This window comes from Eubalaena glacialis, chromosome 6 (genome assembly GCF_028564815.1).
Source record: "Eubalaena glacialis isolate mEubGla1 chromosome 6, mEubGla1.1.hap2.+ XY, whole genome shotgun sequence".
NCBI lineage: Eukaryota > Metazoa > Chordata > Mammalia > Artiodactyla > Balaenidae > Eubalaena > Eubalaena glacialis.
This window is the reverse complement of record NC_083721.1, coordinates 121,032,582-121,047,785: the sequence shown is the minus strand read 5'-3', so window position 1 is coordinate 121,047,785 and position 15,204 is coordinate 121,032,582.

The window sequence follows — 15,204 nt, the reverse complement described above, 5'->3', positions numbered from 1 at the left end:
TTATAGTTGGATGAAACCTACAAAGTGGGAATCCGTTCTTAATATATGTGCAGGGAAAGATATATACTCAATAACTTATTATGATATTCGTTTCCAAACACCAAAACTATAGGAGAAGCATTCTTATTTTATGAGCCATGATGTGGATTGGAGAAGGTGCTTCAGGCTCATTTCTGAGGGAATACAAGCAATGCGTACATCAAGAAAGGCATTGCTAAGTGAATAAAGCAGCTCTGTTGATCCACACACTGCTTTGCCCACATACTGCTTTATTCGTAGATGCCAGTTGGTGGTTAACAAAATGCCTTCTGATTTTGATTTAGTGCTGAAAGAAATGGTGAAAATTGCGGTCCAATGATGCTAAACATTTGAGAAACCCTGTTAAATATCAGGCTCTGATAGTGCCTCATTAGAATTACTGTTAGAACCTTTCTAATTAGTTTCTGAAAGCATTCTTGACTCAGTCTAATCCACGGGTCGGCAAATTTTTTTTTCTGTGAAGTCTTCGATTGTAAATACTTTCAGCTTTGCAGGACATATGGCTTGTGTTGTAACTACTCAACTCTGTCATGGTAGCACAATATGTAAACAAATAAGCGTGGCTATGTTCCGATAACACTTTATTCACAAAAATCAAATTGTGGGCTGGATGTGGTCCATGGGCTACAATTTTCTGACTCCTGCTAATCTATCTGATACTTCTTCCAGAGAAAGGGGAGGTTAATGTTATGTGAAAGTTTGATCATAACACACCTCTAAGAAACAGCTTTCATTTTCCTTTGTCTGTAATTAAGGTCTGGATTCTTTAGAATCATATTCCAGATTTTTCTTATTTGACTTCTCTCTCCCTTTTGAATCTCATCTTATGCTTTTCTTCAGTATGCCCTTGGGATTAATGCTTAAACCATTCAGAGTTCCTTCAGTGTGCCATGGTCTTTAGGCCTCTGTGCCTTTAAAGAGAATGTATACCTTGAACATAGCTTGACTATTTATACAACTTAGTAGTTGTACTATTATTATTTGTTTACGTGTCTGACTACTGGATTAGAATGTGAGTCCCTCAAGGGAGTGAAATATACTTTATTTTTGTATAGATAGAGTTGAGGGTGGTGCCTGGCCAATTCTAGACACTCAGTAAATGTTTGTCAAAAATAGTCAAATGATTAAAGCTCATCCACTAATGGAGGGATTAACCTCCAAAGTATTGGAAAACATACTTCTCCTTTCTAAACTTCTTTTCCATTTTTAGCAAATATTAAAATGTTAGACTCCATTTATATAGTGGGACTTATTAATGCATTCCAATTGCATGTGCCTTATCCTACATAATCATTCAAGAGATAATTTTAGTAAAACTTAAAAAAAGGAAATAAAGAGTCTGATTTCTGTTTCTAGCCAAGATGGGATAACAGAGACTGGATTTACCATCCCATCTGAAATAATCGAAAAACTGGACAAAATATATGAAACAATAGTTCTCAAGACACTGGACATCAGACAACAAAGAACAGTGATCCGTCCTTGAGAAATGGGACACATATGAGGTTAGCACTGTAATAGACCCAGCTTATTATCTGGAATTTTTTTCCAGGTTGCAGTGTAAAGAGGAGGGAAATAGTAGTAGTTGGCAGTTTCCTTGAGAAAACGAGCCAACTGAGAGTCTAGGAAATTCACAGCCACCTTAGGGGAGAAAAGAGTACAGGAGAGGAGAGAGCTGCCCAGAGAGAAAACTCCAGAGATCTTCAGAGGGTCCCCCCTTGTGTATTTGGCTGAGTACTGATCAGTACTTGTGTGTGAGAAAATGACTTGAGAGAAAGAACTGCCAAAATGATTAGAGGAAACAATTCATAGAGATCCTAAAAGTCTGGGAATAGTGTCAGTTACTATTAGAAGTGTTAGTGAAAAACCCGTAGTTCACAGGGCGTTAGGCAGAGACTCAGAAGGGTTTAGTCTCAATAGTAGGACAAAGTTAGCACTAAACTAAACACTATTCTGATCCTAACTAATACAATTAAAAGCAAAACCTGTAAGAATTAAACTATTTCCAATTAACTTCTCAGAATAAACTTTAACAGGGTAATAGTCACAATGCCACACATTGAATAAAAGTTATCAGGTGTGAGAAGCCGAAAAATAAGACCCATAAAGAGGACAAAAAGCAATAAATTGAAGCAGACCCAGAAATGACATATATGACAGAATCGGTCAACAAGAACATTAAATCAGTTATTATAACTGAATTCCTAATATTTAAGAAGCTAGACAATATTTCACCATATTAGGTGAAAACATAGAAGATATGAAGAAGAGGCAAATTAATCTTTTAGGGATAAAAACTATCATGTCTGAGATTAAATATACACTGGATAAAACTAAGCCTAGATTAGGCATAGCAAAATAAAATATTCTTGAACTTGAAGATATAGCAATTCTACTCAAAATGAAACACATAGAGCAAAAGATAAATAAACCAGTGTGTCTGTGAAATGTAACAACTTCAAGGATTCTTGTGGGTGTGTGTGTGTGTGCGTGTGATTGGAGTGCTAAAGAAAAGGATAGAAAGAGAGGAGAACAAAAATATTTGAAAAATAGTGGCAGAAAATTTTCCAAATTTGATGAAAACTATAAATGCACAGATTCAAAAAGCCCAATAGATCTAAACACAAGTAACAAGGAAAAGAACCACACAAAGCACATTGTAACCAAAGTGCTTAAAACTAGTAATAAGGAGAAAATCTTAAAAGCAGAGAGAGTAAAAAGACACATTATATTTCAAGTAACAAAAATAAATATGACATCAGGTTTCAACTTGGAAAGAATACAAGCCAGAAGAAAGTGAAGCAACATCTTTAAAGTACTAATAAGAAAAAAATAACAAAGCAAACAAAATTATTAACTTCAAATCTTTGCCCAGTTAAAACATCTTTCAAAAACAAAGGTGAGTTTGATGGTTCCTTAAAAAATTAAACAGAATTACAGAAGACTTAGAAGTTCCACTGCTAGTTAGATACTGAATAATTGAAAACATGGAGTCAGAGGGATACTTGTTCACCAGAGTTCATAGCAATATTATTCACAACTGCTAAAATGTGGAAACAACCCAAGCGACCATGAACAGATGAATGGATAAACAAAATGTGATATGCACAAATACAATGGAATATTATTTAGTCATAAAAATGAATAAGTACTGTTATGTGCTATGACATGGATGAATCTTGAAAACACTATGGTAAGTAAAATAATCCAGACACAAAAGGACAAATATCATGTGATTCTACTCATATGAAATATCTAGGATAGGCAAATTCATAGAGACAGAGGTAGATTGGAGGCTACCAAAGGCTGGGAGGAGGGGGAGTGGGGAATTATTGTTTAATGGGTACAGAGTTTCTGTTTGGGGTGATGAAAATTTTGGAAATAGTTAGTAGTGTTAGTTGTACAACATTGTCAAATTAATTAATTTTACTTAATCTCAAAAATTATTAAAATGGCAAATTTTGTGTTGTGTGTATTACCACAATAAAAAAAATTTCTTAAAAATTTAATAAATTACAAGAAAACTTTAAAGGTGCTTAAAACACTGCCTGGAAAATAAAAAGTATCATAACACAAAACAAAACAAAACACATAAAAACCCCAAAGTGAGATAAAGACTTTCTAAGACATACAAAAGCTAAAAGAATCCATCACTGTAAAACCTGCATTACAGGAAATATTAAAGAAAGTCCTACAGGCAGAAGAAAAATGATACCAGATGAAAATCTGAGTCTAAACAAACACCAAAAATGGTAACTACAATATAAATACATTTTTATTATTGTTTAAATATTTTATAAAGATAACTGCTTAAAGCAAAATATCATAAAATATTGTTGGGTTTATAACATATGTAAAGCAATGTTTAAGACAACAATAACACAAAGTCTGGGAGCAAAGAAATGGAGAAGTTCTGTTATGAGGTTCTCATATTATACATGAAGTGGTATTATATCACTTGAAAGTACACTTTAATAATTTAAAGATGTATACTATCAACCCTAAAGCTACCACATTTGAACACTCAGCAGACTAATAATCATTCCAAATGCAAATAAATCATAGATCATATAACAGGCAAAAAAACAAGTCTCAATAAATTTAAAAGGATTTAAGTCATACAAAGTTGTTCTCTGATTACAAGGGAACTAAATTACAAATCATTATTAGAATGATATCTAGAAAATCCTCAAATATTTGGAAACTAAATTGCATACTTCAAAATAAACCGTAGATCTGAAAAGGAAATTAGAAAATATTTTGAACTGAATGAAAACAAAACACAGCACATAAAAATTTATGGGATGAAGCTAATTAAAGAGAAATTTATAGAACTAAACACCTATGTTAGAAAATGAGAAAGGTCTCAAATCAATAACCTCAGTTTCTACCTTACAAAATAGAAAAAAAGAAGAACAAATGAAACTTAAAGAAAGCACAAGAAAGGAAATATATACCTCAAAGAGGAAATCAATGCAATAGAGAACAAAAAATCGATAGAGAAAATAAGTAAAACCAAAACTGCTTCTCTGAGATCAATACAATTTACGAACTTCTAGTTACACTGATCAGAAAAAATAAGAATACACAAATTAACAACATCAGGAAGGAAAGTGGAGACATCATCAAAGATTCTAAAGATATTTAAATGATAATAAGAAAATATTATGAACTTTTGCCAGTTAATGTGACAATTCAGATTAAATGAATACATTCCCTGAAAGAGATAAACTACCAATGATCACTCAGAAAGTGGATAACCTGATAGTCTTATATCTACTAAAGAAATTATAAAAATTGTATTTAGAGTTAATAATCTTTCCACAGAGAAAACCCCAGGCCCAGATGGTTTCCCTGGAAAAGTCTACAAGCATTTAAGGAAGAAGTAACACCAATTTTACACAAACTCTGCCAGAAAATTGAAGATCAGGAAATATTTCCCAACATGAGAACAACACAACTCTTACACCAAAACTAGGAAAAGACATTATAAGCAAAGAAAACTACATAACAATATACCAATATCCTCCATGAATATAAAACTATACACCAAGATCCTCTGTGAATATATTTTAAAAATCTCAATAAAATTTTAGCAAATGGACCTCAACCTTCTATAAAAAGTTTACTACATCATGACCAAGTGGTTATATAGCCAAGGAATAATGTTTAACATTCAAAATTCAATCAAGATATTTTACCATATTAACAGACAAAATAAGAAAAAAAAATATGATCATCTCAATAGGTGCAAAGTATTTAACATAATCCAGCATCCATTCTTGATTAAAAAATAAAGACTTACCAAACTAGTACTGAAAGGAAACTTCCTCAACCTGATAAAGGACATCTACAAAACCTCTGGTTAACATCATACTTAATGGTGAAACACTAACTGCTTTTTCCCTAAAGTCAAGAACTTTAGGGAAAGTCAAAAGGATGTCCATTTTTACCCATTTTATTCATCATTGTACTGGATATTAGGCCCAAGGCAATAAATCAAGAAAAAGGAATAAAAGGCATCCGAATTGAAAAGGAAAAAACAAAAGTCTTTATTCAGGTATTACATGATTGTATACATGGAAAATCTGATAAATAAAAGCTACTAGAAGTAATGCGTGAGTTTAGCAAGGTGAAAAAATAACAAAATCAATATAAAAATTAAATTGTATTTCTATATACTATAAAACTGAAAGAATAATGCCATTTATAATAGCAACAAAATATAACTTACTAAGGAGTGGATCTGATAAAAGATGTACAAGACCTATGTTCACTGAAAACTACAAAATATTGCTGAGGGTATTTAAAGAAGACCTAAGTAAATAAAAAGATCTACTGTCCTCATGGATCAGAGAATTCAATAGCTATTAACATGTCAGTTCTTCCCATCTCAATCTTTAGATTTAATTCAATCTCAGTGAAAAATCCCAGCCTGGTTATTTGTAGAATTTGACAAGCTGATTCTGAAATTCATATGGAAATGGAAAAACTTGGAATAGACAAAACAACTTTGAAAAAAAAGTACAAATTTGCAATACTAGCAGTACCTGATTTCAAGATTTGTTTTAAAGCTACAGAAATCAAGTTTCTATATTAACATTAAGACAGACAAATCAAGTAATGGAGCAGAAGAGAGAATCCAGGGCAAGCCCCACACGTGTAAACAATTGATTTTTCAATGCTGGTGCAAAAGAGATTCAGTGAATAAAGGACAGTCTTTATAACTAATTATGCTGGGACAACGGACTTTCATAAGCAAAAAAATAAACTTGAATTCATATTTCATACCATATAAGATATTAAACTCAAATGAACAACAAATCTTAATATACAACCTGAAATTATAAAACTTCTAGAAATAAACACAGGATAAAAGCAAATTCTTAGCTAAAACACTAAAATCATGATCTATAAAGAAAATATTTAAAAATTAGATTTATCAAAATTAAGAACATCTGTTCTTCAAAATACACTGCTAAGAGGATAAAAAAAGACTAGCCATACACTGAGAGAACATGCTTGTAAGTCATGTGTTTGGTAATGGACTTGTATCTAAAATGTGTATATAAAGAAATCCCAAAACTCACTAAAAAGAACAAACAACCCAATTATTAAAATGTTCAATATATTTTAACAGACCCTACACCAAACAAAATACACAGATGGTAAATAACCACATGAAAAGATGCTTAACATCATTATCCGTTAAGGAAATTCTTATTAAAACCATAAGGAAATAGCATTATACACCCACCAGAATGACTAAATTAAGAAAAAATAACCTAATCACATCAAATATTGGTGTGAATGTGGAGCAACAAGAACTCTCATCACTTCTATAGTATGAATATAAAATGGCACAACCACTTTGGAAAACAACTTGAAATTTCTTAGACATTATATATCTACGATACAACTCAGCCATTCCATTCCTAGATATTTACTAAAGAAAAATGGAGACATATGTCCATACAAAAACTGGTATATGAATATGTGTATTGGTTTTATCTGGAGTAGCCTCAGACTGGAAACAAACAAAATGTCTATCACCAGGTAAATGGATAAACAAATTGTGGATTATCCATGCAGTGGAATATTACTCAGCAATGAAAAACTGAATTATTGGTACATACAACTACATGGATCAATCTAGAAATAATTTTTAAAAAGACATGTTGTATGATTACATTTAAATAAAACTCTAGAAAATGCAAACAAATCTGGAGTAACAGGAAGATCAGTGGTTGCCTCTCAGAGGTAGGCATGGAAGGGCAGAAAGGAGGAACTACAAGGGGGAAAGAGGAATTTGCGAGATAATGGATACTTTCATCATCTTGATTGTGGTGCCAGTTTCATTGGTGTATATTTATAAAACATATCAAAGGATTCTTTTAAAATATGTACAATTTATTATATGTCTATTGTACTTCAATAAGACTGTTAAAAAGGAAAAGACAGTCTTTTCTCTCAAGGAGCTTTCAATCTTGAATCTTTTGGGGAGGCATTACATGACTCTGCAACGATTTTTGAGATAAGACATTCAAATTTAAATACTATTGAATTATTTTAAGGAGAAATAAAAGCATTTGTCAGTTGGACAGACAAAGATCCCTTTTCGTTGACTCATGTACCTAGTCTGCCAAAGCCTCTTATGTGTTGGGTGTTCCTAATGAAAACATGGTTGGCCTTCTAAGAAGATAAACATGTACAAACATGATGTCTATGAAATAATGCCCTAAGGCAGATTCTGACCTTTCTCCAGTAGGTAAAGTTCAGTATGGCTCATCTATGAATTTCACAGCAGGTATAAAGTTAGCCAGTTGGGAATTTACTAGGGAATCAAATATGACATCATCGTGTGTTTAAATCAAGGAATGATTTGTTTTTCAGTTTTATAAGTCTTTCCAGGGAGAGGCAATTTTTATCTGTCTTATGGTTTATATATGCTATCTAGAAAGTTCAAAGTTAACCCCCTGAAGGATTGCAAATTACTTATTCACCTAGTTTTCTCATTCACACTTTCACTCATTTATTTCCTCAATAAATTCACAGGAAAGGTTACTCTTCTAATGTTCTCATCTTCTTTCCCTGATTTTACAATTCCTGCCCATCAGATGCTCTTTGCTATGTCCTCTCTCTACTTAATTTGTCCCCCCCAACTTTCTCCAACTCACCCGCACTCCCACTTCCCACCCCTCACTGACCTTACACCTGACCACCTCGGGGATGTTTGGAGAAAACCCACTCTCGCATAGAGATAAATAGTTGTTATAATACATAGGTTGAACAAACACTATCTGTGACATCATCAAAGTGCAACTTTTCTTCATATCTCACCATCAGTTTAAAATTTGTTCCTTGAGACCAACGTGTCTATCCCTGGATAGAAACTTGGGAAGATATTATGAATTTTGTGCTCACTCTTAGATATAGTCTTGGTTCAGTAATTAGAAAGTGTCCAGTAGAAGATAATCAATACTTCAATTTTCTTCCCAAGTTAAACCTTTCTTCCCTTCCCACAAGCTAGTTAGTGGTTGTCGGAACCATCATATAATGATTATGATTCAAATCCCTCCCTTTTTTCCTACTTATCTTCTTCTTCACTTGGTAGCTGCTATGTTAGGTCATTTCACGTTCAAGAGGAGAAGGAGGAAAGGTAAGAGACAAGGCTTTTCTCATTAGGCTGAGTGGCTTTCTATGCTTTCTGTGTCCAACGTATGATAAAAGCCAAACTTCAGGTGGGATATAAGGGTTCTTTGGAGATTTCTGTCAATGGGAACACTCTTGTGAAGTTCCTCTGACCCCAGGCGGACACTACTCTATACTGAGTGGTCCATTGCAATTCATCTGCAGGCACTAGCATCCAAATTTGCCTTCAGCTTCACGCTGCAACCCTTCAGTCCTCCTTCTGAACAGGACCTAAAACAGTACTATGTATTTGTCCCTAGTAGTCCATTTGGAGTAAGAAAATTTCTCATGCATCCCTTGCGTCTACAAGGCAAATATTCTCTTGTAAAATCTTCATGTAGGCATTCTTCTCTCACGCACTTTAGAATCTGGTATGTCATATTGGCTTTTGAGTTGAAACTTCAATTTTAACCCTATGATACTAATTAGGCTTAAAGTCTTACATCTCTCATAATCATTAAAAGCGATTACTCCTTAAGACATTCAAAGTAATCTCTGGCTATAGAGTTTCAGGTCTTACTTGGTAAGAGTGAACATTTTATACATGCACATATGCAAGGTGTTCAGAGAGACAAAAATGATTCCCAGAATCTTGGAAATCATTCCACAAAGGCAGCTGCCATAAACTTTAGCTATACTGTTTATCCCCAAACTATTCAAACTAGAAAAAAGGGAAGTTTTCATTGTTTTACAGGTTTGAAAAACCTATCCCCTTCCTTCTCTTTCTCCAGTGCATGCTTGGCCTATAGGAACCATGCTTTCTTGTTACTTTGGACCAGGACACAAGTTTAACAGTTTCTTCACAAAATACTTTTAAAAGACTAATTTATTGCATTATTTGTAGGTATTTTTAAACCTCCTTTCCTATTCTACTCATTCAAATTTACTTTTATCAAATATGGTTGAAAACGAGAAGGACTTTTACCCTATGCAAAACCCACAAGATATTGGTATAAATCTATAAGTTGGTATAAATTGCAAACTGTAATTGGTAAGGCAGTAGTCATATTCAAATTCCTACATAGGTTAATACAACTCAACTATTGTACCTAAATCCTCAACATATCAATAAAAACAAGTAGGTAGAGAAATTGCAAAAAATTGTGTCTACATAGAAGTATATACTTATTTTTATCTAATTAGCCTAACCAGAGCAGTTCTTATAATGACTAGTGCTACTTTGTATGAATTGACTCCATCTTTTGGGAAAATGAAGATGGAGGAAAGTAAGTAAGAAAGAAGATATTTACCTTGCAATACTACAGACCCCACTTATTTAGAAAGTGCTCATGGAACACTTTGCCAAAGTTTTTTTGTTTGTTTGTTCTGGCTAAAATCTGGCTCTCTGTGAGGCTGGATAAAGCATCTTGTTTTCTTGTCTGCTTCCTTGTTGTTCTTCAACTCTGGGCTAGATGGGTGCCAAAAATGCTATTGAGACAGAGTTTGCTAAGTGCTTTGGGAGACGTCAGGATAAAAGGTACCATATTACATAAATAATTAATACTAATATATCATGCTGATATAAGCTTCAGGTTTATGGTCTCCTCCTTCCTTTTCCTCTACCTCTACAACTTACTTCTTTTTTTTCAATGCAAGAAATTTATTATGGGTACATATCAAATAGTTATGTTGAGTGAAAGACAAAGTACATACCCTTTTCTTTTCTTATTGAAGTATAGTTTGATTTACAATGTCATGTTAGTTGCAGGTGTACAGCAAAGTGATTCAGTTCTCTCTGTCTCTGTCTCTCTATGTATATATATCTATGTATATTAGGCTTAAAATCTTACATCTCATTAAAGAATATATATATTTTTTTCAGATTCTTTTCCCTTATAGGTTATTATAAAATATTGAGTATAGTTCCCGGTGCTATACAGTAGGTCCTTGTTGGTTATCTATTTTATATATAGTAGTGTATATATGTTAATCCCAAACTCCCAATTTATCCCTCTCCCCACTTCCCCTTCGGTAACCATAAGTTTGTTTTCTATGTCTTTGGGCCTATTTCTGCTTTGTAAATAAGTTCACTTGTATCCTTTTTTTTCAGATTCCACATATAAGCAATATCAGATGATATTTGTCTTTCACTTAATTTGATAATCTCTAAGTTCATCCATGTTGCTGCAAAAGGCATTATTTCATTCTTTTTTATGGCTGAGTAGTACTCCATTGTATTTATATATATACAATGTATACATATAAATGTATATATATTTAGTTCCTTAAAAAATTAAAAATAAAGTTACCATATGAACCTGCAATCCCACTCCTGGGCATATACCTGGAGAAAACTAATTTGAAAAGATACATGCACCCCAATGTTCACTGAAGCACTATTTACAATAGCCAGGACATGGAAGCAACCTAAATGTCCATCGACAGATGAATTGATAAAGAAGATGTGGCATATATCAATACATATTCCACTTCTTTTACAGTATTTCAAACAAAGAACAGCCAGTCGTTTTAGGGCAGCCATGGAAAGATTTTGAGCCACAGCTGACTTCTTGGACCTCTGTTCATGCTATCCCTTTCCTCCAAACTGTGCAACGCAAATCCTTTGGCATAAGTAATGCATATTTGATGTGATAGATGAAAATATGAAGGCTGGGATGATATGTGTATAACAATACAATGTAAAAATGTTTTAATGATTTCAAGCTACTGATTTGTATGTTTTGTACAGCATGAGATCTCAGTTGGCCATCCTATTAGATATGCATCATATTTCTAAAAATATGGCAAATATGAATCTGTATATCTCTTCCCATGGTTAAAACGTTTTGAAAACTTTTTTCATAACACCAATTTTCAATCAGATCTGACACTATACCTTGATTGTAAATGTTTCCTTAAAATGAATATAATATTTAAAATGCAATTTTTAAAGACTAAAATCAAGCCACAGGAGATTGAATAACATATCTGAAGTGATCTTAAGAATACATATACTTAGGCACCACATTTTAATTTAAACTCCTGTTATTACAGTAACGAGTCACAAAATGGTTCCCTATTTATGCAATATGTTAGCTGTAATGTTGCTTAAATTGAACAGAGGAGTGCCTTCTAATAATGTATGTTTACTTCATGAACTTGTGGGCCATTACACTGTAATTATGTCTTTGTAGGTGCTTTTTACTGACATATAGAGCGCCAGTACATTTTAAATGTAATTGCAGTTCTCTGTACCACTTAGCAAAGCTGAAGATTGTTAAAGGTTTGTAAATTACCTACATTTAGACCATAAGCAACTAGGCAAATTAAGTGACACTGTCAGTAATGTTACAACATAAATTGGTACCAAGTATAAACTCAAGGTAGACTTCCTTTTCTAAATTAGAATGTTGTTTACAGAGTGCCTTCTAAAAAATAAATAAATAAATAAGCAAAAAAAAGAAAAGAAAGAAGAAAGAAAGAAAAGTGCATGCTACTCATGATCAGCCTTTTAGTGCGCATGAAAAACAATGACTGGTCTGCAATAATGTTGTCAATTGTAAAGCTGTTTAAAATCAGGAATCTGAATTGGTTGTATGGTACTTGGAGTAAATGAGTACATGATTGCTCTGGAGAAGACCTTCCTATGCAGAATTTTCGTGAAACTACGTAGCAAAGTGGGGAAAACCTGGCATTCAGAGTTGAACAGAATTCTGTCACTTTTTATTTCTACGGCCTTGTTCGAGTTACTTCATTCTTGAGCTTCAACTTTTTAATCTAAAATATGAGAAGAATAATAGCCAGCTTCAAAGGGCTACCGTGAAGATTAAGATGGAATATTGCATTCAGGCCCTCAGAAAAGGTGAGTTCCCTCAGTCTTACCTTCTCCTGATGGGTGATTTGGTCTGCTACTTAATAAAAAAAAATTTTTCTTTAGATGTGGTGAAGGCTTCTCTGAGACTGTGTTGAATCAGCCATGAAACTGCAAAGCTTACACAGATTTATTTCACCCCATAGGATTAAAGAAACCTAGTGACGATTGTATACTGAAAAATGTTCACTTTTGCTTCTGAAGCAATGTCCCATAGAGGAGACCAGTCTCCAAAGACCAGCAACGGCAGTTAAGGAAATTAATTGTGAAAGTATTACTCTGTCACTTTGTGCCTTCAGGCCAGTCGCTTATTGATGGCAAGGGTTTAGGTTCGGATAAAACCATTTCACCCATGCAAGCCCTCTCCATTAAACGGGCAACGAGCCTCTGAGCTTGACACCTCAGAGCGCTCTGCTGCTTAGAAAACCATTCTTAGAGGGTCACTTTATTTAAGTGTAAGATTAGAGAGAGAGTCAGGGCGAGGCCACGTTCTTAGAGTACAAATAATGAATTAATAATATGATAGAATTACGTGCATTTTTTAAAGTCCCATATTCATATGACATACAAATGATTACAATTAACGTTTTTAACTGGGAGATCCTGTAGCTGTAGAGAGAGGCATTGAATAAGCATCAGACAGCCGCTCACAGGCAGCTCTTTCTCACGTGCCAAGTAACCTCAGGCATGTCACTTGCCACTCGGAGTCACAATTTCCTCTTTAAAAAAATAACAATAATTAAGAGCTGCCAATCCTCCTCAGTTTTAACTTTATAAGTGAAATAATGCATGAGAAAAGACTTTAACAAGTATCTATACAGTATAGTAGTTTATGGTGTACTGATATTTTTTGTAGACATTTGGCCTGGAAACTTAAAACTATGATATTTTTTCCTTTCCCATAGTTCTCTTTCACATATTCTTATCGTTATGTTTTTTTCATCTTGTCTAGAGGTATAACTGAATATTGGTTTATGTATCAGGAAAGTCAAAGAAAAAGCCACCACCACATTCAAACAAGCAAAAATAGTGGCACATGTGCTCTGTAATATGTTCCATTTTCTCCATAGATGAGACCAATAGAAGTGTATCCATAGATGGAAGAAGTAAGCCAGCCTCAGTTGTCTGCTCATAAAGGAAGCTGGGTCAGTAGAGTCCTATGAAGAGAAGCAAATTTGACTTAAGGTTGGCAGTAAAGGGAGCTTCTCAGGAGGTAGAACGGCTGTTTAGAGTAGATTTGGGATTTCACAGGGCTCCGAAGAAGGAGGTATCAGGTCCAGGAGCACACAGCAGCATGGTGTCAAGAAAGTTTTCTGGAAAGCCAGGGGCTAAGGGTGACAGGGATTAGCAACTCCATGAAACTAACTGGCCTCCAGAACTGGCCAGTGAGAAGACCACAGGCATTTTCAGAGTCTCACTGAGGCCTGAGGTCTTTGTTCTGCTCTGAAGTCTTTTGATCCAGCTCAAAATAGAATATTGGCACAAGGTGTTTCAGAATCTCTAGAAAATCTATGTCCAGTGAGTTGAGGGAGGGATTTAATTTCTCTGAAAATGAAATGGGAAGTTTTCTTTTTCTTTTTTTTTAAAATAAATTTATTTTATTTATTTTTATTTTTCGCTGCGTTGGGTCTTTCTTGCTACATGTGGGCTTTCTCTAGTTGCGGCGAGCGGGGGCTACTCTTCCTTGCGGTGCACGGACTTCTCATTGTGTTGGCTTCTCTTGTTGCGGAGCACTGGCTCTAGGCACACGGGCTTCAGTAGTTGTGGTGCACGGGCTCAGTAGTTGTGGCACACGAGCCCAGTAGTTGTGGCGCACGGACCTATTTGCTCCGTGGCATGTGGGATCTTCCCGGACCAGGGCTCAAACCCGTGTCCCCTGCATTGGCAGGCAGATTCTTAACCACTGCACCACCAAGGAAGCCCGGGAAGTTTTCTTGTGGGTCTGATTCTCACAGAAGACCACTGATGCCAGAGAAGCAACACATGTGGAAGGATGGAGCCAGGCAACCAAGAAGTGGCCTCAGAGAGCAAACAACCATGTGTGAGAGGGAATTCCAAGAGGGAGGCTTTCTAGCATCTACATAGCCTACTTCCCATTTTAACCCCAGGGTTGGCCTTATTAGACAAACTCTTAAAATGGAAGTGGTTTTGTTGTAGGTTAACTCTGCTGGGTGTGAAGGGTAGACAATGGAGAATATAATGTTGGCAATGAAAATAAAGTCCATTTGAACAGTAGTTAGACTTAAAAAGTACTCTTATTTGTTTCTCTGAACTGCTTGATAATAAATGGGATTGATTCAGCATATATTTGGGCCCGCGTTCTACAGAAGGGGAAATCAAGATTGACAAAAGACAAATGACTTGAAAACGGATTGAGGGAGTGTTGGGAAAAGTCTACCCCTCAATGTTTCCCTGTCCCAATGGTGAAAAACCTGAACCACTGTCCAGTGGTGATAATGAATTACCCTGATGGCTGTTAGGTGGTGAACAGAAGCTGAGGTTCCAAAGGCCTGAGGCCCATAAATGTGGAAAAAATGAACTTATGGAGGAGACAGCGGTATTAAAGACTTGGAGGAAGGGTTTCATTCTTTCTCTTTTTCTTATTAGAAACAGTTACTTCTTCTAGATAGAGAGCATGTCATATTAGCTTTATTTATTAACTA